Here is a 23,742-nt window from a genome sequence, read left to right as displayed (position 1 = left end):
TTAAATTTTCAAATAATAAAACTGACCACTTTTGCGTTTGTTAACCGTTCTGTAGACTATGACACGGCAAAGTATGGCAACAAACAGTACAAAAGCAGAAAACAGTGATTTATTAAACTAGGTGTCGTCTAGTGTCACTAATTATAAACTATATTTTACATCTTTTTTTTCTTTTATTTTGACTATCTACATCATAGTTACATATTGATGGTCCTGTAATGAAGTTAATAAAATTATTTGCATTGTTTCCATTTGTTTTGAATTTCGCGCTGCTGTGCAATGAGAAAGCAATCTGTGTTAGCTATCTCTAATTTAGCACCTGTTACACTAGGGAGAAGTCAGCTTGTCGCCTCGCCGCCAACTCTGGGCAAACCAACAAATAGCGGGATTGATCGTTTAATATAACGCTCAACTGTTGAAAGGGCGTTCGTGCTTGTTATAACAAGAACTAGAACCCGCAACCTTCAAACACGAGTCAAGCGCACTAAAAGCCTGGCCATGCTGGGTCTAACATGCTCTACACCAGATTTTGTTTATAATGAAGTGATCAAACTTCCAATCCAAAAAGTGACATAATCAGCTCGATTTCAATGCATTACACGTCTAAAACTGTAACAGTAATACTAATAATTTATTTTAACTTTAATAATCATGTATATGAAATACTGGTTCGTATTTCTTATTCGAAATTAGCACTGTGTTTTAATAACAAAGCATTTAAATCTATGTATAATGTATTTTTTAATGCTTTGTATCAACTAATATAACAATATTAAAAGTTTTAGCGTTGTAATTTTATTATTATAAAACTTATAAAGGTATCTTTGTTTTCAATGACTGTTTAGAGTGCTAAATAGATAATTAATTGTAATACAAGAGAACTTAATACTTAAATAAAATTAGTATTTATACCACTAAGTACAGACAAAATAAAATTAATATAAACTGATGAAAAATTGTCCTCACACATTTGTAAGCCTGGTATGAACGGATTTTATCATTTACCCCAAATAAGCAACGTTTGTTAACAAGACCATAGAACCATATTTCGTGAAGGTATTTTATTTTTACAAGTACACTAGATTACATTTCTAATGTGCAAATTCCATTTAAAATGAAATTTTTTATTATTTTATTTACGATTTGACATTCAGTAACAGCTCTAATTCTATCAATCATTCTTCATTGCTGACGTCACGACGCCGTCTACCAGGTCCACCAGCGAAATTAGCAGCAGCTAATCCCATGAGATGTTTAGCAGCTTGGCTTCCAGAAAATCCACGGGACAATCCTAAGTCCAGTCCTCGCTTCTCACTAAATAATATCGGAATAAAAGATAATCAAAACATGATGCATTGTTTATTTAACAACAACAACAAAGAACTAGAAATTTTTCTGCAGGACGTTTGCAACTCATTACATTTTAGTGAAATTTGTCTAAAATCGATTGAGCACTTAATCAATCCAACCGATTAAAATCTATGGTAAAATATAATCTCAATTCCAGATTTGAAGCAATCTGTGTTCTGAATACTGCTATTATGTTATATTTTTATTTAAGTGAAATATTTAACATTTCTCTACCTAATCTGACTTTTCTTTTACTCTTGTCGTATATTAGAAAACTTATTAACAATAAGTTTTATTACATTGTATGTCTTGTTATATATATTTTCTGGACAATTCATTAATTATAATAATAGTAATGTTATTGTACTTTTAGCAAGACGCTAAAAAAACAAATCACGTTTTTTACGTACTTTTTACCGCTTTCAGCAGCAAGCAGACTTCCACTAATCCAGTCAAGACTCGAATGACTTCATCGATGTTCAATTTCTACCAGAGCGCTCTTAAACCTAAATATCACATCAGACAACAATGTGAAACAGAATTACATCACGCTTTAGCTGTAGATACTTTTTGAACATTTTCAACATCTTATCGTTTATCTTGCATTTCTCATTAAAGAAGAAAACTAGACGAAGTTATGATAAAACGATAAATTATTTTCAAGATATTAACCAGAGATGGCGCTTCATAATTATCGGTGTGTTTTGAAAGATAAGGACACAAATTTTAATGCGAAAATTTATCATCGAGAAATAAGCTTCTAAGAAGATAGACACGAGGTCAGAATTGTTATCTAAATGTAGAGTGCCCTTGTTCGAGAATAATATGTACTTTCGTAAGGCCCGAAGAAATATATAATTATTACAGTCTATCTGCACCAAATAACGATAGAACTTTCTTTGAGTACTCTTGTTCTAAGATGCCTACTCGTCTGTATTTATTTACCAATAAATAGAAATCCTGCCAGAGAACCTTGCATTATTTTTCTGGGCAACTGCACAAACTAAACTTACACATGTTGTCGAGATTTATCGACTACGTCTGTGGAACAGATCACAGCCCAATTACTTTTATCCATCAAGGTATTTCTGAAAAGAATATTGACATCTCCACAATCATGTTTGTTAAAAGCAGATTAGAGATATTTAGTGCAATGAATAGTTCAAACAAATATGAAAATTACCGAAACTGAAGAACAAAATAAACTTAATCGAATAACAGTTGCTCAACTAGAATCATTGGATAAATGAAGAAAATCTCTTTTATAACTAATCCCAAGTAAATAATTTATAAACTGAACACGCAAAACATGAAGTGAAGAACCAACTTATTTTAAACATTTTTATTTTTACTTAAAAATTTAAAATATTAGAAGGAATGTGGTACGCTCTTGAGCTAAAATTTGAAATCTGCTTCATTTTGAAATGATTTTATATCTTAAAATGTGTTGTTTGTTACAAAGCTACTGTGAAAAATGTATTTACTGTGTATGTTAATAAATAAACAATTATTTTAACCGAATTATGTTTGTTTTGAATTTACTGAATGCAAAATTTTCAGAACTGAGTTGTATTCTTTTGAAGTGTGTTTAGGCAGATTTGTTCATATTTAGAATACGGTTGTGTTTTTAAATTTTCTAAGTTTGTTTTTCAAGTGGTGTTGAGTCCGGCATGGCCTAATGGTTAAGGTGCTCGACTCTTAATTCGGGAGGCGCGGGTTTGAATCTCCGTCACACCAAACATGCTCTTTTTTTAGCCGTGGGGCTGATGTTACAGTCAATCCCACTATTCGTTGGTAAAAGACTAGCCTAAGAGTTGGCGGCGGGTAACGATGACTACCTGCCTTCCATTTAGTTTTACACTGCTAAATTAGGGACTAGCGCAAATAACCTTCATGTAGCTTTGCGCGAAGATCAAACCAAACCAGATGGTTGTTTCGGGCTTTTTTTGATTCCATCTTCAAAATCAAGATCAAAATCTCAACACACAACACAAAACGTTATCTGAAAATTTGTCGCGCATTGTCGTACGTTAAATGTATTAATAAATAAACGGTAAAGAGAAATATACTTATAGTTTGTTTCTTTAGTAAATAAAAACTCTGTAATTATTTGTGTATTGTTCCTAAATGGAGGTTAAGAGTGTATTCTTTCTGCTGGTAAATAGCCGAAGGACAAAAATATTTTTATTGTAATTTTAAAGATAATTCATGGATCTTTATAAACAATATTTTACGTTATGATTCAAAATAAAAACATTTCAGTGGACGCAACTTATTTTCCTTGTGACACTACGTCACTGGTTCTTTGTATTATATATAACAAAAGAAAATAAGGACATCGTACGTAAAGATACATTGTTCTTCATGACATATCAGTCAGTATGTGTTGACATCAATCTGAAGCATTTCTACCACCCATCTTTTCAGTTCAGTTTATTCTTTAGCGATCACTAACGACATCTGAATTTTAGATTTTAAGTATTATACGTCTCTAGGTTTACACCTGAGCACTGGAAGACATTCAACAGGGTAAAACTATTTGAGTAAATCTGTTATTGATGTATTTGACGAAACTGAACGGTAACGAGTGGAAACTATTCGCGTACTATTTCTTCAAACACTTGATTTCGTATTTTCGTACTGTAGTAATTCTTGTTTCAGTGGTTGACATCAGAGACTTGAAATTAACAGGTTTTTGTTTTTTCTCAAAGCATACTTAATCATTTTGAGATCTATCTGATGTTATCAGATCACTTGAAGACTAGAGTTCTGATAACTGGGCATGCGGAAGTTTTGCCTGGTCTGACTTAATCTTAAAAAAATTGTACTGCCAACCAACCATAAATGGTATTTTGGTATTTCAATTTCCGTAGCATCATGTACGACATATAGCGAATATCAGGGAACTAATTATATAGATCGAACCATCCTACGATAGTGTTCAACAAGGAAGGCAACGGTTCACTGGTACTCTTTAGTACGTTGTAACGTTTGACCGAACAGCAGTATTGTTCACTACAGTTAAAAACGTCCCTTAGCTGAACGTGAAGTACGTATCCAGCAGTATTTCACAGCTCGAACCTCTGACCTTCGATTTCGAAGACAAACATGCTAACTAGATTGTATAAATTAATAGTCTTAAATGATGAAGAAATGATAACTTAGAAATTTTGGAGTTATGGATTTAGAATCTAGTAATTAAATGTAAACTTAATACAAAATTATATTTTAAGGTAATTATGTTGCATAATGATGTCTTGTCTGTTCATTTGAAAGCTTTCGTACATAAAAAATAGAAAATATATATCTATGTACAAATGCATAACTTAACCAGTTGTATAACTAGATTAAAATGAATAAGAGTAACCTATAATACTGATTTAAGAAATATATTTAACAGATTTAAACTTTAAAATAATAAGAATATTCTGTAACTCACTCATTCTCAGGCAAGGAAGCCGATAAGGCTACTGACAAAACTGACATCAGGAGAAACGTGGTAATGAAACCAGTGATTACCGATACCTTGACCATAGTGTCTGTATTAGAGTAGAGGACACGAAGTACAAGTTAAGTATTTCAATACATAAAAACAGATCATCTTATGAGAAATTATGAATAAGACTGAACATGATGGACTCACAGAGATTACTAAAATTATACAAGGAATTATGGATATGCTGTTTAAAGTACACTCTACATTACAAGAACGTGTTTTACATGAAAGTATAAAAACGTTAATAAGTGTAACTCTATGTCGTATATATTAGCACTGATATCAGACTTCATGTGAAGTCTAGATATTATATTACAAAGTAATATAATACAAACCTTTTCTAACTTTATCCTGATTATCAAATTACGAATATATAATTTTAACGCACAAAAAATCTATTAAACTCAAATGTTTTCTCCATGTTATCTTCTCTAGTTTCTTTGTTATTAATTAAGACAGGTCTACCTGTCTATATCACTAGGACTTATCATCTTCTTAATGTAAACTTCCAACCATTTTGATTTACTTTATCTTACTGTCACAATCAAACAAACTTATGTTATTTTGTGTGAAACTGATATCGTCACCTATTTGTAGAATAAGATTTGTTGCCTGTACGTAATATATCTGATTTTAATACACCTGCAATTTTTAATTGTCAGTACATTATTTGTTTCAAAATTTCACGCAAAGCTTGCACAAAATGGATAATAATGCATAGTAACTTTGATAGGTTGGTAGCTGGTAAACAACACCAGCCGCTAACCTTGAGATCGAATTGTATAGCGTGTTTCTGCAAAATGGGTGATTAAGTACGAATTGCCCCCGCTAGTACAGCGGTACGTTTACGGATTTACAACGCTAAAATCAGGGGTTCGATTTCCGTCGGTGGACTCAGCAGATAGCCCGATGTGGCTTTGCTAAAAGAAAACACACAAACACAAAACTATGAATTTTCAATTAATGTATTTGATAAGCTATCCATTACGTCACCAAAACTGCATTACAGTACACAATTATAATAAATTAAAGTAATGTGGCTGAAAGCACATGTCGAAATTATGGCTAAATATAAAATATTTTCAAAATTATTGATTAACTCTTATTTTGGTATATTTTATTCTGCTAAAATGAGAAAGATTTTGATAAAAACAAACTTGACAGATGTATCTCAATACGGGCTGATAATGGTATTAAAATGAAGTAGAGAACAGCGTTTCGATCTTCGTAGGTCGATAAGTGGGTACATTTTTAGTGGGTTTCGTCACCTCGAAACACCTTACAAATGTTCTCTTTAAACAAAAGACTGATACCAAAGACAGTCAGAAAACTTAAAGCTAGAAAGTATGTTAATATCTAGATAAAAACACAAAGTTGTTGTAAAAACATTAAAAGTGTCTTGACTTCTGCGGAAAAAGTACGTCAAATTTGTTTGTTAGTTTTTTTTTATATAATGTATATACTTACGTATAATCGTTTTTAAAGGTATAACAGCTTTCCTTGCATTTCAAATAGGACAACAAAACTACGTGATTTCAACTCTTGATTATATCACATTGTTATTAGATTAATGACTTGATAGTGTATGTGAGGAAAGAGATACGAATTTACCTCTAGAGTGATGCAGAGACTCAGCTGAAAGTTCCACTCTTCTGTCAGGTAGGTTCTTGATACTGCTTGTGGGCCCAGTTCACTGCTGTTGACTTTCTGCAGATGTGATAGGCTGACTGCTTTTATAGAGAACTCAGTTAGTGGAAAATGCAAGATTGACGTCCGTTATGACGTCACATTCAACACTTTATTATTGGATAAGAAGATCATAGGGTTTGAAAAACATTCAAGAGCTTTGACAGGGTTTAACGCAACACCGAAACGGACGTTGTTATAAGCAGATGTTGGACAATATTATGTATACAAGTAGATTTATCTTGTCATTAACTTAACTCCGAATGTTAACGATAATATTTCGTCATTAGTTTCTCATGCTGTTGGTTTTGTGATTTGAAATATGGAATTTATGGGCATTTTTATTAACAATATTCAGAATATTAATATTCCAGCGGTACTTAATAATGTTATTCTCTTACAGTATTACTTGTGAGCGTATGCTTTAATAAAATAGAAGTTATTATTTCCTTAGAATATGCTATTTGCCTTATAATAATTAATTAATGCTTTTAACAATAACTACTTATAAATAAATACTTTATTTAGTTTGTTATTGTATTTATTCAAAATTTAGATTTTTATTTGCCATTGAAGTATAAGATTTTTTATACCTACCTAACTTGTTTTACAGATAGGTAAAAGGTTATGCCAGTATTTTCTTCCAAATACGATTTTGTAGCTTCAATATTCGAGTATCAAATACCTATGAGTAGAGTATTAGATCTGCCTAAATGTGTGGTGAATAAATATTTTAAGAAATTGATTTTGTCTAGGATAATAATATGTATATCTGTTTATATAAAATAAGCTTGTTTTATTGTTGGTTTGACAGAATATTTTTATTTCATGGCAGTAAATAATAATATTTTCAATAACCGGAATTTGGGGAAATACCTAAAGAAAAGCATAATTTAAGCACATATAATTATACAACGACGTGAAAACTGAAAACACATAAGTTATGTTTTTATCGTCATCAAATTACATTGTATATAAATGCCACATCGTCAAGTTTTTTCTAGCCCACAGCATAAAACAACAAACAATAAAACTAGCAGTCACACTTTTAAGGCTTTAATGCAAACCATTTGACAGTTTTGGTTTATTTCGGCAGGAAGGAATGTGTTTACGTGTCCCATAGTAGCTTTACAATATAAAAAAGGAGCTAATCACATTACTTTGATATTTTTAGCGAAATATTTTCTCTCCTATTTTGCTCCTCAGTTTTCATTATCTTCCCATGATTTAGGTAATGTTAGCACCCATGATAGTATTTTATACGTAATTTAATGTTACCTCCATTAAAATTATTGATGTGAATTTTATAATTCTTTTGGCATTATTCTACACTGCTAGCTTTTAAACTGATTTAGGAATAACTTAAATTTTCTAGGCTGATCTAACCTTAAGAGATATTATTGGAATTACGGCCAAAGATGTCGCAAAAGTAGAGATAGCAAATTGATAAAATAAATAATTCCAATCTTATAGGTTAGAACAGTATATTAATTAGCTACAGTCATTATTGGGTTCAATTTTAGCTCTGCTGTGTATAATTAATTTTGTAATATAAATATCTACTCATGATCATTTTGTAACACTTGTATTACGTTTAGGCTCTAATTATTTTATTCATTTAAATCAATTTTGGATTACGATAGTCCATTCCAATTTTATATTGTTTCATAATTAAACGGTTTTAGGTTTATTCATGCTAGGAATCATTCAAATTTATTCTGATTATACTATAAAATATAGTTTCTTTTTTTTGAATGGTAACTAATATATTGAGAATGTTCTGAATGTTCTACTAACTAGAAAAATAGCAATATATAAGGGTACTGGCTTCCTGGTAATTTTACTCGATTTACTAAAAAAATACTTATTTTCCAAACTTTATTTATAAAATGTTTCCTTGAAAGCAAAAGTCATTTGATCCTGGTTGTCGTTAAACACACTGAACAAAAAGTAATCAAACTGAATATTTTAAATCACTTTTTATTCTGCAATAATTTTTGTGACACATAATTTTCATTAAAGTTCAGTTATTTCTCGAAATGCAACTTAAATAACAACTTTCTTTCGGTGTCACCTCAAACCAAAATCTTATGGAAAACAGACTATAGTAATTAATGTTGGGCAACCTAATTAATTGCTTAACATTGTAAATACTTGTTCTAAGTATCAAAAGAAACACAACAGCGTTCTTTGTAGAACAGACTTGTTTTAGAGAATCGGATTAAATTTTCTGTGAAACAGGTGGCTTTGACATAGAGCTAAATAGGTGTTAGATTTCAAAGAGAAGCCCAAATGATCTCGTTTATCTTCCACGCACCATAAGTTCTGGAAACAAGGATTCACTAGTTAAAACTGAGACTGTTATTATCGGATTTAGGTGTTTTGACACAACATTTTTTTTGGATCTGGACGTCACACAGCAAACACGGGCTTTGTCTTAAAACCAGCAATAGAAAGGTAACAACAGAAAGGCTTGTGTCTCTTACCTTTATATCTTAAAAAACACAGGTCTTGCAGGATTTCTGGTTTTGATAATCGAAGAAATAAAATGGAACTTATAATTTTAAATTTGAATCCAAGCTTACCTGAAAAAAAAAAAGATTCTTTCCAGTCACCATTAGAAGTTGTTTTTAAACTTGGCAGTATTTTTACACATACAAAAAGACACAATAACAAACTATACCATAAATGAAAGTCTAGATTAATCTATGTATTGATTTAATATACCACATTCTTAATTACGAATACGGCGTGTACATTCTAAACATGGATTTTTTTTCTTGTTATGAGTATAGGTTTGAACTAAACTCTCTTATATGTCATGTAGTATTATAAATACAGGTGTAACTTAATGTGCTCTAATGATACTACACTTTAATTACAGATAAGGCAAGACGAATTTATTATGTTATTTTCTAAATTCGCGCAAAGCTACTGAGGGCTATCTGCGCTAGCCGTTCCTAATTTAGCAGTGTAAGACTAGAGGAAGGCAATCACTCATCACCACCAACAACTTTGAGTGGACCTATTGAGCTATTATTTTACTTCAACGAATAGTAAGTTTGACAGTCACATTATAACGCCCCACGGCTGAAATGACAAGCATTTGGTGACGACCAGGATTTGAACCCGCGCTCTCTGATTACGAGTAGAACGCCTTAACACATTTAGCCATGCTGGGCCATTTCTAAGTAAAGAATTACCATGTTACATTCTCAGCATACTTTTTATATATGTTATATTGACAGAAGAAAGATGAAATAGAACATTTTATGTACAGGTAAGGCATAGCACAATCAGGATATATATACATATTCAGAGATTTTATATAAAAGTGTTAGAGATCCTAGTGATTTTCCTCTAAAGACTTGAATATTTTACATAGAGCAGTGTTAAGAAGATATGAAATAAAACCAGTTGTAAGAATACTCTCATACACAAAATAATAGAAATGTTTAACCTAAAGAAATATATAGGCGTGGTCCATACATGCTTAGTAGCTTGGCTGGAAATATTAATACTTTCTTAAAATATATAACAAAGATACGTGTTGAAGGAATTATGTGTAATACTTCAGAATTTTAGAAAAGAAGATATATATCAAAGTAAACTGTTTTTATGTAGTTATAAGTAGTACAGAAGGCAGTATGTTACAGAAAACTATTTTAATAATTGTAAATAGTCGACGAGGTTATATGATACAATATACATTTTGTTTACAGCCATGGACAGTAGACAATATAATGAATTATACTAAAATATTTTTATTTAGTTATAAGTAGTAGAAAACATAGTATATAACTGTAAGTTATACTTGTATAGTTATGAATAGTGTAGGAGCACACTTTCTGGGTATAGTTATAGTGTAAACAACAGAGGAAATTATATTTTACAACATCCTATATATGTATAGTCACAGGTAATATAGAAAATAATGTAATACAGTAAACAACTTTATATGGTTTAAAGCAGAAAATAGACAATATACTATTGTAAACATTTTTAATAAACAATAGAGGAAATTATATGTTACAATATTATACGTAAAGCCACCGATAATAATGAGAAACAAATTATGTGTAGTTTTAAGTAGAAAAATATACAATATACTATTGAAAGCAATTTTTGTATGTTTATAAATGGCAAAGGGGTTTAAGTATTACCACAAACTACTTTTGTATGTTCGTGGATAGCATAGGAGACAATATATAACTGCAAACTGTTTTTGTATAGTTATTAGTAGCAGAGAAGAAAATATATTACAGTAAACTATTTTCTGTTTTTTTTTAATAAATTGTAGAGGAGATTATATTTTATGACCTACTATTTTTCTATAACTATAAATAGTGCGGAAGACAATGTATTACAGAAAATGTTTTGTATATTTATGGATAATAGAGGAGCTTATATGTTAGAGCAAACTACTTGTGTGTAACCATTGATGATAGAGAAGACAATATATTACAATAAATTATTTTTATATAGTTATAAGTAGTACAGGATATCTGTTACAACATGCTATATGTGTATAGCAGTGGATAGTAGAGAAGACAAAATATTACTCTATAGAATTTTTATATAATTATAAGCCCTAGAGAATACAGTACATTACAATGAATTATTTTTATACAGTTTTAAGTAGTAAAAAACACAATATATTATGGTAAACTATTTTAAATGGTATAAATAGTATATAAGATTAATGTTTTGAGTATAGTATTTGTGTATAAGCATGGATAATAAAAAATACTATACATTACAGTTTACTATTTTATATAATTACAAGCAGTAAAGAGACGACATATTATGGTAAACTATTTTTGTATGATTATAAATACCAGAGCAAAATATTATTCGTCTCTTTCAAATACAATACAGAGTATATTTGTGTACATAAAATGAGTTAAATTATTGTTATGGATTAGTGTGAGTCAAGAGTTTTAAGTATGTGAATATGAATATTAGTATTGTCGGCTCCAGACAAAGTTTTCCAGTTATTTGTTTTAATTTATTACATTTGTTTGAAACTAAAAATCTCTATTAACATGTATATACATCTCTGTACACTGATAACGTAACACGTTAATTTGTAATGAAATGGTCGTTTCAATATAGAACTAACGTTTTTACTGCTTCTCCAGACAGGCTTAATGTAATATATTTTAATGAAACCTGATTCAGCTACATGAGGAAAAAACAGCTTTACGGAAAGATAAAAAATTCATGTATTTTTTATTGTTTCTTCTTAGGAAAGCAGTAATCACACTTACAGCAAAAAACAGTTACGGTGTTTTTCTTTTTCACAATACAGTTCAAATACGTTGTTTATATCTATTAACGCAGTTTAATTCGTGAACATTGTTCTAATTGGATGTTTGTAAGTTCACATAAAATCTTGCGTGGTCTTTGAATGTTTTTCTCAATATTTTTGGCGATCATAGAATTAGAACTGATTCCTATGAGATGTTTAAACGATACTTCAGGGGGATATTTTTGGAGGACAGTGTTTTAATCTGCGAACGGACGACTTTATGTAATAAACAACAATTTTAGCGAATTTAATGTAATTTTTTTCTAACAAAGACTTCACAGAGTTACGTTGTTTTACTATATTATGAAAAAGTGGATGTCTAACAATGAGATGTACGATATTAAAAAGACGTCCTTAACCAGTTATTCTACACTTGAATCTTCTTATGAACTATGGTAAAGAAGAACTGGATATTCTTCAAATGATATTTTCTAGGAGAAATTATCTGAAGGGTAAATTAAACTAAGATAAAGCTGATTACAGCATACAATCTCCATTGTTTAAATATATTTCATTATTGTAATGCTTTCAAGTGATAAAGGTTCTCCTTGGTTGAGATAATACAATGATAGAAACACCAATGGGAAGTTAAAGTTATTTCATTTACTAACTGCAATATTCTCGAAGGCACAAAGTTAAAATATGATCAAGTGCTTGCAATAACTTGATGACTGTTTTTTATATAACGTTACATTTACTGACTGGTAGTTAAGGTGCTTGTCTCAGAATCTGGAGGTCAAGTGTTTGAGACTCCGTTACTGAAGATGATCCTTCTTTCAACAATATGGGCATTATTATGTAACGGTCAATTCCATTGTTCGTTGATGAAAGAGTATTCCAAAGGTTGAAAGTGGATGGTGTTGATTAGCTGCCTTCCTTCTAGTCTTACACTGCTAAATTAGGGACTGCTCTTCAGATAGCCCTCGTGTACCTATGCGAGAAATTCAAAAGAAACAAGACAAATGTAAGTGAATGAATTGTAAGAAATACCAAAATATTGAAAAAAACTACCTTGTACCTAGTGATTGCTTCTGAAAAGAAGAGATTCATCTCAAAATGGAAAATGAAATTAGGAAAGACATCATGAACGTTTGTTTGCTTTTTTGAATTAAGCATAAAGCTACACAATGGGTTATCTGTACTCTGCTCATCACGGGTATCGAAACTGGATTTTAGCGTTGTAAGTCCGTGGACGTACCGCTGAGCCACTGGGGGGCATGGACGTTTCTTTCATAAGACCCTGGATTCAGAAACTGGTTGAAAATAATAATAAATGACCAAATTACAAAAGAGAAAATATTAAAAATATTCTTCAAAATCTTATTCTTTAATTACCTGTAGCATTAGGCCTAATGATAGCTCTTCGACCATGATCGGGAATTTTTAACTCACCACATGCACTTATAATCTTGTATCTAGTTTGAAACTTATTAACACTAACATTTTATTTTAAGTTTGGTAATCTTAATACTAACTGCTGTTACATTGTAAGAGAAAAAAACTCACGTTTTAAAGTTCTTGATTATATTACTACTCCTACCAGTTAGCTATCTTCAGAAGCTGTTATGAAGCAATGAGCACTCTGCAAGTCCTAAGTTTTAAAACATGGAATATACGCCTTCAGAAGCTTCTATGAAGCAATGTGCACTCTGCAAGTCCTGAGTTTTAAAACACACAACATAAACCATAAAAAAATTGTTGTGAAATAATGTGTGCCTTTCAATTCCCTAGGGCCTGGCATGCCCAGGTGGTTAAAGCGCTCGACTCATAATCCGAGGGTCGCGGGTTTAAATCCTTATCACACCAAACATGCTCGTCCTTTTAGACGTGGGGTCGTTATAACGTACTGTTAATCACACTATTCGTTTTTAAAAGAGTAGCCCAAAAGATGGCGGTGGATGGTGACGACAAGCTGCCTTCCCTCTAGTCTTACATTGCTAAATTAAGGACGGCTAGAGCAGATAGCCATCGTGGAGCTTTGCGCGAAATTCAAAACAAACCAAACCAATTCCTTAGTTATTTCCACTCAAGTAACTGACTATCCTTCGCTCATAAAGAAAACAAAGAAAAAGTTTAAAATATTGCACGAGGTTTAAAAGTGTGTAAAGTTCAATACTGTCAAAACTAACAAACACTGAAACATTTTGAAATTTTGAAATCATAAAAAAATATTAATTTACAAAAAACTTTTTTCGTAATATTTCTCTCAACAGATATGTAATATATGTACAGAACAAAGCTTCTGGTGTGTATATACGTCACTCAGGTTGAACTATACATAATGCAACGTTGGGCCTATGGGATTGTGGGAATATAATATTTGTAGTATATACAAGCATCGCCTACTGACGTTCCTCCGCGTTTTTTAAAATTCACTGTTAAACATTAAAATATATTTACTTATTTAAGAGCCTTAGTCAACAGATACTTATGAAGTCGACTAATCAAACATTTACAGACCGCCAGAAGGGAACAGGGCTATGATGTAGATATGCGGATTCGGAATAGCTACCAAAGAGAGGCTTTGTTATTAAGCAGTTTACTTCTACAGTTTTAGGTAAACGAATTTATGTTGTGGACACTGAAACAGTATTCAAATTTCGTACATTTAACATCTCACTTTTCCTAATAAATTGGATTACAAACTTCATTATCACGTTTCTCTTTTGCACCTAAGACCTCGTAAACTTAATTAATAGAGAACTCTGTCTTGGCGTTACTAAGCTGTAGCTTATGAATTATATATTTAATGTCAAAAATTCGCTTGCCTTTCTGCAAACTAAATGCTTCAATCAGCACTAATGGCCCCTATAGCCACTTTCTAATTCTACTAATTATGTGTATGTAAACATGTTTCTGAATGTAAACGTTTTCATATTATTGCGTGTATTCATAACACTCTTGGTATTATCAGTTTTATTTTGTCTTTTATTTCAGCTCTTCGTAAGCTTTGTTTTGCAATGATCGCGAATGTACATGAGCTGGGCACTTTTTTTGTAACGCGTAGCTACACATAATGAAATGTTAACATTACGTATGATATTATCAAGATAAAGTTACGAGCTAGAAAGTACAAAGCTTTTCTTCACGTTTTGTCAAACGGTTTTGTTAAATAAAACAAAATGCTTAAAGTGAGCTTTAGGAATGTAGCAAATGACAATTTATTTAAACGCTAAATAGGCTTAGCAGTAAGTTTTAAACTGGGTAATTTCTTTTACTTCAGAAGAAGGGTGTTTGTTTTCTTGTTTATGGTATTTGCCGAAAGCTACACACGGGCTAGGCTAGACAGCTGATCAACAGTATTTACTGCCAACTGTCTGACTAAACTAATCTAGTAGAAGGATTTGCCTGCCGCTCTTATAACGCACTCACGGCTTTAAAGTGCATAGCGCGATTTTTCAACGACTGAACGCAAATCATGACCTTTGAGCTCACAGTATGGTACGTTAGCCACTAATCCAAGTCCGGCAACTAGGCTAATTGTGGGTTTTGACGGTTACTCTTATAATACATCTACGACTCCAAAGTGCAGTATCAAAATACGAACCATGAACATTGTGACTCATAGTGTGGTACCTTAACCACGTTGAACCATAATATAAACTAAGTAAATATTACACACAGTATTAAATTCAAAATGTCTTCCATTATTCAAGCTTTCTTTTCGCTTGTGTCATAATCATTGTGTTAAAAATCAGTGACAGAAATCAATATAATTTCCTAATAGGTGACTAGTTGCTTTTACTTTTTAGAGCTCTGTTTGCATGTTTCAGTTGTATTTATTGAAAGGTGTGCACCATGCCAAAACATGAATGTTTATATCCATATACAGATTTCTTTGTTGGTCTGTGAGAATCTTCGAAGCTAAGACCTAATGCTCATGTAAATCCCATACATTGACGAATGAAAATGGAAGATGTACTCATGTTTAGTAATTATATATATATATATAAAGGTATGTCAAGGTTGCGTAAAAAATGTAGTTTTAAGGTTTACTGACAATTACTTTACCATATTTTGGACCAATGAGTATGGGATTTGATATAAACGTATTTTATAAAGTTCCCTGTACAAAAATGTTGAAAATGTCCACTTTGGTCAATTTAGGGGTCAAAATGTTAGATATATCCATAATTTTATGGGTTTTGGTCCATTATTTAGTCATATTGATCTCATTTTATGTCAGATTTAGTACAAAGATTCTATTTGCAGGTCCCCAAACAAACATGTAGACAATTTTGGAATTTTTTTCCTTTTCTCGAATTTTAAGTAAAGAAAGCATACTCTTGGGTTTCCGTGAACTATGCATGTATATGTCAACCGCCGTGCATGAGATTTAATAAAAAGATACCTTCTTACAGATCCTAAGCAGAGATATAGGCATTTTTTGAAATTATTTTCTGATGTTAAAATTGGCCATGTTAGGATTGAGTTCCGGAGACATGTTGTATTTGCCCACGATGCTGGCTTATTTAGTCAGACATAATAACATCATCAAACCTCCAATTAACTGCAAAAAGATGACAAAAACGTGTAGATTAAACATTGTTTTTCAACCGACAACTCAACTTAATGAAACTTCGCAGATTTAACGAGTACTCTCACTAACGAATGCCTAAGTAATCATGACGGAACGACTTGGATTCAAAATTTGTCGAATCTTTTCTTTAAACAGTGATTAACCTCAAGGCAAAACTGTAATTAGACATTTTAGCTGTATCTTGGTGAACCTGTAAGTTCTCTTTGCGGAAAAGTTAGGATTGGACAATTTGTTAACGTGTTAAATAAAAAGTACAAAATGCAAGACTGAAAAGCTTTTAAACAGGTGAAGCAGAAATATATTTTCGAACGTTATTGTATTTTATAAATATAGAAATGCAGAAATAGTTAATTTGCTAAAACTATGTGTAAAGTATAGAGTTCTATATAGTTTGTGTTTTGCTGCTCTATTTAAGTTCATTAATATTTTGGATCTTCATTTATAGAAATATATGCTTTATTTTTAAGAATCAGAATCAATTAAGAAACATTTCTTGAAGGCTCAGTAAGCCTTCCAATGGTTTCTTTTAGGCCTGGAAGCTTGTGATAATAAATCAGGTTTCAATACTTGTGATGGGGCAGACTAACAGCCAATTGTGAAGTATTGTACTAAACGAACTCAATAGGTGAAGACAAGGTAAATGATAAACACAATCTATAAACTGTGTGAATAGACTCTAGTAAAAATAGCTTCAACTAAAAATATAAGATAGCTTAGAACGAGTTTTAATAAACAAAATTGTAACCAGATGAAACATAGTCAAAGAAATGTTTTTATAGGTTACTCCTCATCGTGTAGTTAAACCATGTAAGGGCTTTTTTAACAGAAGAAGTTATAAAAGCACGAAGAAAATTCTCCCAGAGAACCCGCCCCACCCTCCAGTAGTTAAACGGAAGTTTGAAGATTTTGAACCCAAAGATTAGGTTTCAATTTCTGTGATGGGCGCAGAACAGATAGCCTTTCAAGTAGCTTTGGCTCCAATAAAAAATTAATATATTCATAAAACTTCTGAGGTTAATTTAGAAAATCCCTCTAAATTTCTTACTGTGTAGTGGTAACTGGTTATACAAGTATTGATGTTCGTTTAAGATGAAATGATACTTGTTCCATCTACAACAATATTTTAATTATGCGGGTATTGTTGTTTGGTCAAGATGGAATGATACTTGTTCCATTTACAACAATATTTTTAAATATACGGGTATTGTTGTTTGGTCAAGATGAAATGGTACTTGTTCCATCTACAACAATATTTTAATTATACTGGTATTGTTGTTTGGTCAAGATGAAATGATACTTGTTCCATCTACAACAATATTTTTAATTATACAGGTATTGTTGCTTGATCAAGATGAAATGGTACTTGTTTTATCTACAACAATATTTTTCATTGATATTCAAGTTGCGTTTTTGTATACAAGTACTTGCAACCTGTAAGTAGATAACTCATTAGTCATGTTTGTTTTGAATCAACACGAAAAATCATAAAAATATATAAAACGATATATGTGATTAAAACCAGTAAAGGTTAAGAACATGGAAGATATCAAAGTTGTTTGTTGTTTTTGTCGTGTGCTTAGTGAACAGTTACACAATTATTTACATTCTATTTGTGACAGTTAATTGAACCGCGGATTTTAATGCTGTGTTCAAAACTTACTGCTAATCCACATGGGACATGACAAAACGGTAAAGTCAAAGAAAAAACAAGTTGCATAAATTATTTGTTCTAATTTTCTAATTAAAGTGAAATAACAATGCAATGAATAATTTTATATCATTGAACTAATGTATTTATAGCTATCTCAGTGAAAATTTAATTATACAATTTTTTCCAAAACCTTGGTGAGTTCTAAATATTCTTACTTTTTCTTATAATTTTAGTAATAGCATTGTAATAAGTTTACCTATTTAATGTATTACATCTATTTTGAATAGATTATACTTTGAGAATATAATTTAAATGTTAAATACGGTTGTACAGCGTGAAACTGTATTAATACATAAACCTTTATGCATAAAGTAATCAGTTGAAGGCAGTAAAATATTACTCTATCATTTATTTTCCTCTAACGTTTAATACCTGCAGTAAAACTCTGGTCTCTTATTACATCTGATCAATCAAGGTGTCAAAACTGCTATGGAAACCACTAGGTAATGAAGCTCCAGGCAGTTTCGAGGTGCTTCGGTTTTACGTATACCAATCTGGAAATTTTTTTTTTTTAAAAAGAAAGTATTGGATCAAAAAAAAAATCGAACTAATAAATTACAGACATACTGTTTAAGAGACACTTAAAAATGTGTAAAATAAAGCTTTGATCCAATATTACAGAGCAAAACCAAATTTTAGTGATACACTTTAAAAAAGATTGTTGTTTTTGAATTAAGCACAAAGCTACAAAATGGGCTATCTGTGCTTTGTCCACCACGGGTATCGAAACACGGTTTTTATCATTATAAGTTCGCAGGCACAGCGCTGAGCCACTGGGAGGCTTCACAAAGAACTCGTGAAAGTGTTAAACCTTGTATCAGTACAAATTTGTCGTTGTTACATAAAAATGAACCAAGCTTTATTTAAAATTATTTTATATTACCATTCTCCAGAAACGGGTTGATATTAAGAGTTTTCCAGAAGAAAACCCTATAACTATCTTTCAGTAATGGATTGAGAAGAGAACTGTGCATCCATAAAAATACAGTTGTGTTTTAACCTTCTAAACCTGTAGGTTAAAACCTCTTTTACCTTCTGCTAGAGATAGGTACAATGAACGTTAAATCAAATCTTTACGAACTGTAGAAATCAAGACACGATGAACTATGACGGATTTACCATTATATATCTATTTTAATATCAATAATTTCTTCAGTTAAAGATATATTTAGAAGTTATGTAAATTATAACGTTAAATATGTATTGCGAAATTTTCTCCTATTCACTAACTTTGTTGAAGATTCTTGAGTTTAGAAATAAAGAATGTACTATGTGTGTTTGTATATACTAGTGATTGCCAGTATTGTTATTGTAACTCCAATTTCTAGAACCTCGCCTAACATTTACAAAAGGTAGCCATTTCAACACGCGGAGAGACAGTTTGTATTTAGGTTTGTTACAGTTAGTATGCAATAAACTCTGGAGGCTATAACTGTGATAACTTAATCGGAAAACTATAGACTCTTGACCAGGAAGTTTTATGGATTTAGAAAATTATAAATTATTTTACTTCAGCAGATTCACATTGGACGTTACTATTTTTATGAAGACATTACATAACTTCAGCGATGAAAAACTCACGTGTGATCACCGATAAGCCAGCTATCTCCCCGTTAATTGAATTATACCTATATCAACTGAGAATTAATTCGCTCATCGTGAACCCTCGATAAGATATCAAGAAAGTTTTGGATGGATAAAGAAACTCAATGTAGTTTGTAAGTTTGCAAATAAAAACTATTGTATATAAATAATTATTTATAGTAACTATTATTATACATTGTATTGTTGTTTATATAATAATATATACTTCTGTTAAAAAAGAAAATTATGCGTATCAATCTTGTTGGCAAACATCTTGAATTTCATACATCTTTCTATTAAATTAACTTGCAAGTTAAAATTAAATTTAACTCAGATACAGGCTATTTGAAATCGTAATTCGTAACAGAACTCTGAGCAAGGTCCGTATAAGTTATAGGAGACAAGACACCATGAACTCTGGGCAAAGTGTAAGTAAGATCTATGTCCAGTAACAAAAGTTCTGATTTTATTCATATGTCTATTCGATGTCATTACAAATGTAGCAAAGAAAAGACAAGAGTAAAAATGACTAATCTAATTGCTTGAGTCTTTAACAATATTAATGCAATACATTAAGTGTTTCGATCAGAAATCTTTCTTCAGAGTAAAGAAATTGTTTGTTTTCTTAATTTTGTGTAAAGCTATATGAGGACTATCTGCGCTAGCCCTCCCAAATTTAGCAGTGTAAGACTAGAGAGAAAGCAACTAGTCATCACTATCCATTGCCAACTCTTGGACTACTCTTTTATCAACGAATAGTGGGATTGAGCTTCACGTTATAACGCCCCCACAGCTGAAAGGGCAAGCCTGTTTGGTGACAGGGATTCGAATCCACGACTCCCTCATTACGAGTCGAGAGCCTTAGCCACCTAGTCAGAGTAAAGGAATGTAAGTTATTTAAATATGAGAAAAAAAATATAAATCCAAGTTGTGTGTAAGGGGATTCCAAAATTAAACAACGGAATGTAGAAAACGTAATCAATAGATATTTTCTGTTTAAGAACTTATAACAGTAGACCCTTGAAACAAGTCCTTGTTTAGGCTCCAATACTCTCAAAAAATTTTGTCTCTTCGTGTTTTAATTTTAGATATTTAATGAAACACATTGTTCATATTCATACATGGAAAGACAGGTAGACAGGTAGATAAAACCATTGTGCTTATTGTATTTAGGTTTTGAATTCTAAGCCTCAACCATATCCCTTAGAACGTTGTATAAATAGGATTTATTTTCAAGACATGTTTATCTTTCATATTCTCTTCTATGGAGTTAATGAGTAAAAATCACTTTCACTTTCTTCCATATCAATTTCATGTTTTAGAAATCAAAACTCTGATATTGAGAACGTTCTATTGAATCTTGCTGCATTGTAAACAACATCTTGAAAGTGTCTGGGGACTTAACTGTAGTTGGTGGTGCTGAGTGAAGAGAACTGCAGAAATCGTACAAAGCTACTATGATAACCACTGGAAGCAACCTCTAATTAGTCGTATATATAGAGAGACAGATGTATTAGAGACATAGATAAACAGAATGATAAAAGATAAGCGAATTAATAGATAGATATATGAAAACGTACTTCATTACTCTACTAAGTTACTCAATAACTCTAATTAGTATTCTTTAATTAGCGTACAGTCATAATATAAGATTATTAGTGTACTGGTTGTTGTTTTTTTGTCATTTACCAAGTCATTTAGAACTAGAGTGTTTGAGTAAGTACTTCTTGTTGTTAAATATAAAAGGAAAACTAACGAAAGCCATTGTGGTAGAATCAGATTCTTTTAAAATAAGTATAATTTAAACAGCCGATATTTCTGAACCACCACTTCAATGACAATTAAGTCATCTTTATTTAATAAAATAAACCTTTAACAGTTACACTATTATTTGTTTTACAGTTTAATATTTGTGTCAATATTATAAAACCAAGCTTTTAGTATAGTTCAGTAATCGACAGAAAGACATAAATGAATTGTCCTATAAAATAGGTCGTTTTAAATCAAAATTTATTTGGTTCAATCTTCACCTTTCGAACTTATAGAATTATAATTTCAATAGAGGGTTATAAAGTGTTCGCGTGCAGTGGATACGTATTAGATTCATGAATCTGAAGTTACCAGTTTGAAATCCTATAATTGACTTTAAACGAATAATGAGCTTATGAACCAACAGTTTATCATATTGATTTTATGGACTTAATGTTTGAACAATGACTACTTTTCACTATAGGTAAAATCGAAGTTTCGATACCTGTGCTGGGCACATTGAGTAGCTTTGCACTTAACAGCAAAAAAAGAAACCAAAATTTTATGCGGTATTCAAAACTTAAACTGTCTTAAAATGTATTTTATAAAGTATGTAGTGAAAATGTTTGTATAAGTGGCATGATAGAATGTTGTTATATTCAACTATTATCAATTATTTGATTCTTAATGCTCATTAACGTAATTATGAAAATTTGCTTTCCCTGTATGAATTATATTTTATAAGGAAAACTATGTCTTATCTTTTTTGTAATTGATCTTTGAATAGTTATTTTCGTTCTGTTCTTTTAAACGTATTTTATGAGGTATGTAGTGAAGCTGTTCGTATAAGTGCATAATAGAATATTGCTGAATTCAACTGTTACTAACACACCAAATATTTCATCATTTTATTGTATTTTACAGCCATCCTGAAATACCTCTCTTTGAAATCTGCACAGTTCATTCGCTATACAAAGAGTTATTATATACGTATTTACAGTCATGTATCAAGGTAGTTTATTCACTCGAGAAAACATTAATGAAAAACAAATCACTGACATATAAGTCTGTATGTTTTTTGTGTGTGATAACCGATGTTGTGAAATGGTTGTGATTAACATCTTTTTGTGGTAAAAATATATGTTAATATCTAAATCAATAGATTAGATAACCACTTCACGACACCCGTTTATCATAAAAAAAATATATACAAGCTTACATACTCGATTTGATACTTTTATTCCAAATTATTTTAAACGTATCCTTGCATTCGATTTTCTCAATATATCATATAACATCTGTTCTAACTACCTCCCTCTTCATATGGAAATCACCAACTTATAGAATATTTAAATAAAAAGCATCTGTTTCATGGATATTATTCAAGCTATAATACGATAGCTCCTTTTTCTCACAAACTTTAACTCCCAAAGACACCATACACTGTTACTAAATATCCATTATATATATCGTTCCTTCTTTAGGAAAGCAAAGTTTCATAATGAAGTTACAAATTTTAAGAATAATTAAAACATTTTATCCACAAGTTCAACTACAAATGGTTTTTAAATTACCTTTCAAAATACAAAATCTATTCAGATCTGAAGACTAAAACAATGCATCCCAGAATCGTTTATAAATGCACATTTGATGGCTGTAATGTCATTTACATTGGCAAAACTTGCGCCAGTTATAGTTACGAGCCTATGAACATATGGGAATATAAATCAGAACTGGTAAAAAATTATCAAATCAACCAGACTAAACAATTTCCACACGTAGTGAAACTAGCTTCATCTTGATTACGAATTTCAAAGTAATCACATCTAGAAAAATATTGCAATTTTAATGAAAACGTGCATCTATTGTAAATAAATTCAAAATTTTAAATAATAACACAACTTCACCACAATTAAGTTTATTCTAAATACTTGTACAATATCGTTGTATTATTCTATTCTCTGTTTATCTGATCGTCTTATAATTTATTTCATCCTTTTATTCTATATTTTATTACGTTTTATAAAATGTTTAAACTTTATAAATGCTTTTACCTAATAATCTACATTGTTCAATATAACTTGGTTGAGATGGAATATAAACATCCCATAACGTTCAAGATTAATTGTTATTCATTATTAAGTGTTTGTTACTGTAAATAGATATATTGTTGTTACCGTTGTTCTTTTATTCATTATTAAACTTCGTTTCTCGTCGAATGAATCTCTTGTTAGTTCTGTTATTAAAGTGACCAAAAGAATTCGAAGTATTAGAAGAAAAATAACCAATATATAATTTCCCGATTTAGACAATAA

General features: G+C 30.9%; 1 protein-coding gene and 1 long non-coding RNA gene across 4 annotated transcripts in view; one reads left to right on the top strand and one right to left on the bottom strand.

Annotated features, from left to right (window-relative positions):
- Positions 1-23,742, top strand: part of LOC143245306 (uncharacterized) — a 355,844-nt gene that overhangs the window by 147,190 nt on the left and 184,912 nt on the right. The window lies entirely within an intron of this gene.
- LOC143236700 (uncharacterized) lies at positions 1,170-6,561 on the bottom strand. The gene is made up of 4 exons (XR_013019661.1): positions 6,458-6,561; positions 4,790-4,889; positions 1,761-1,856; positions 1,170-1,314 (listed from the first exon to the last, which is right to left on the bottom strand). It is a non-coding gene; the product is annotated as an uncharacterized LOC143236700 (long non-coding RNA).

This window comes from Tachypleus tridentatus, chromosome 2, assembly GCF_004210375.1.
Source record: "Tachypleus tridentatus isolate NWPU-2018 chromosome 2, ASM421037v1, whole genome shotgun sequence".
In the NCBI taxonomy this organism is placed as follows: Eukaryota; Metazoa; Arthropoda; class Merostomata; order Xiphosura; family Limulidae; genus Tachypleus; species Tachypleus tridentatus.
The sequence above is the reverse complement of the archived record's forward strand: the minus strand, read 5'-3'. Positions and strand labels throughout refer to the sequence as shown.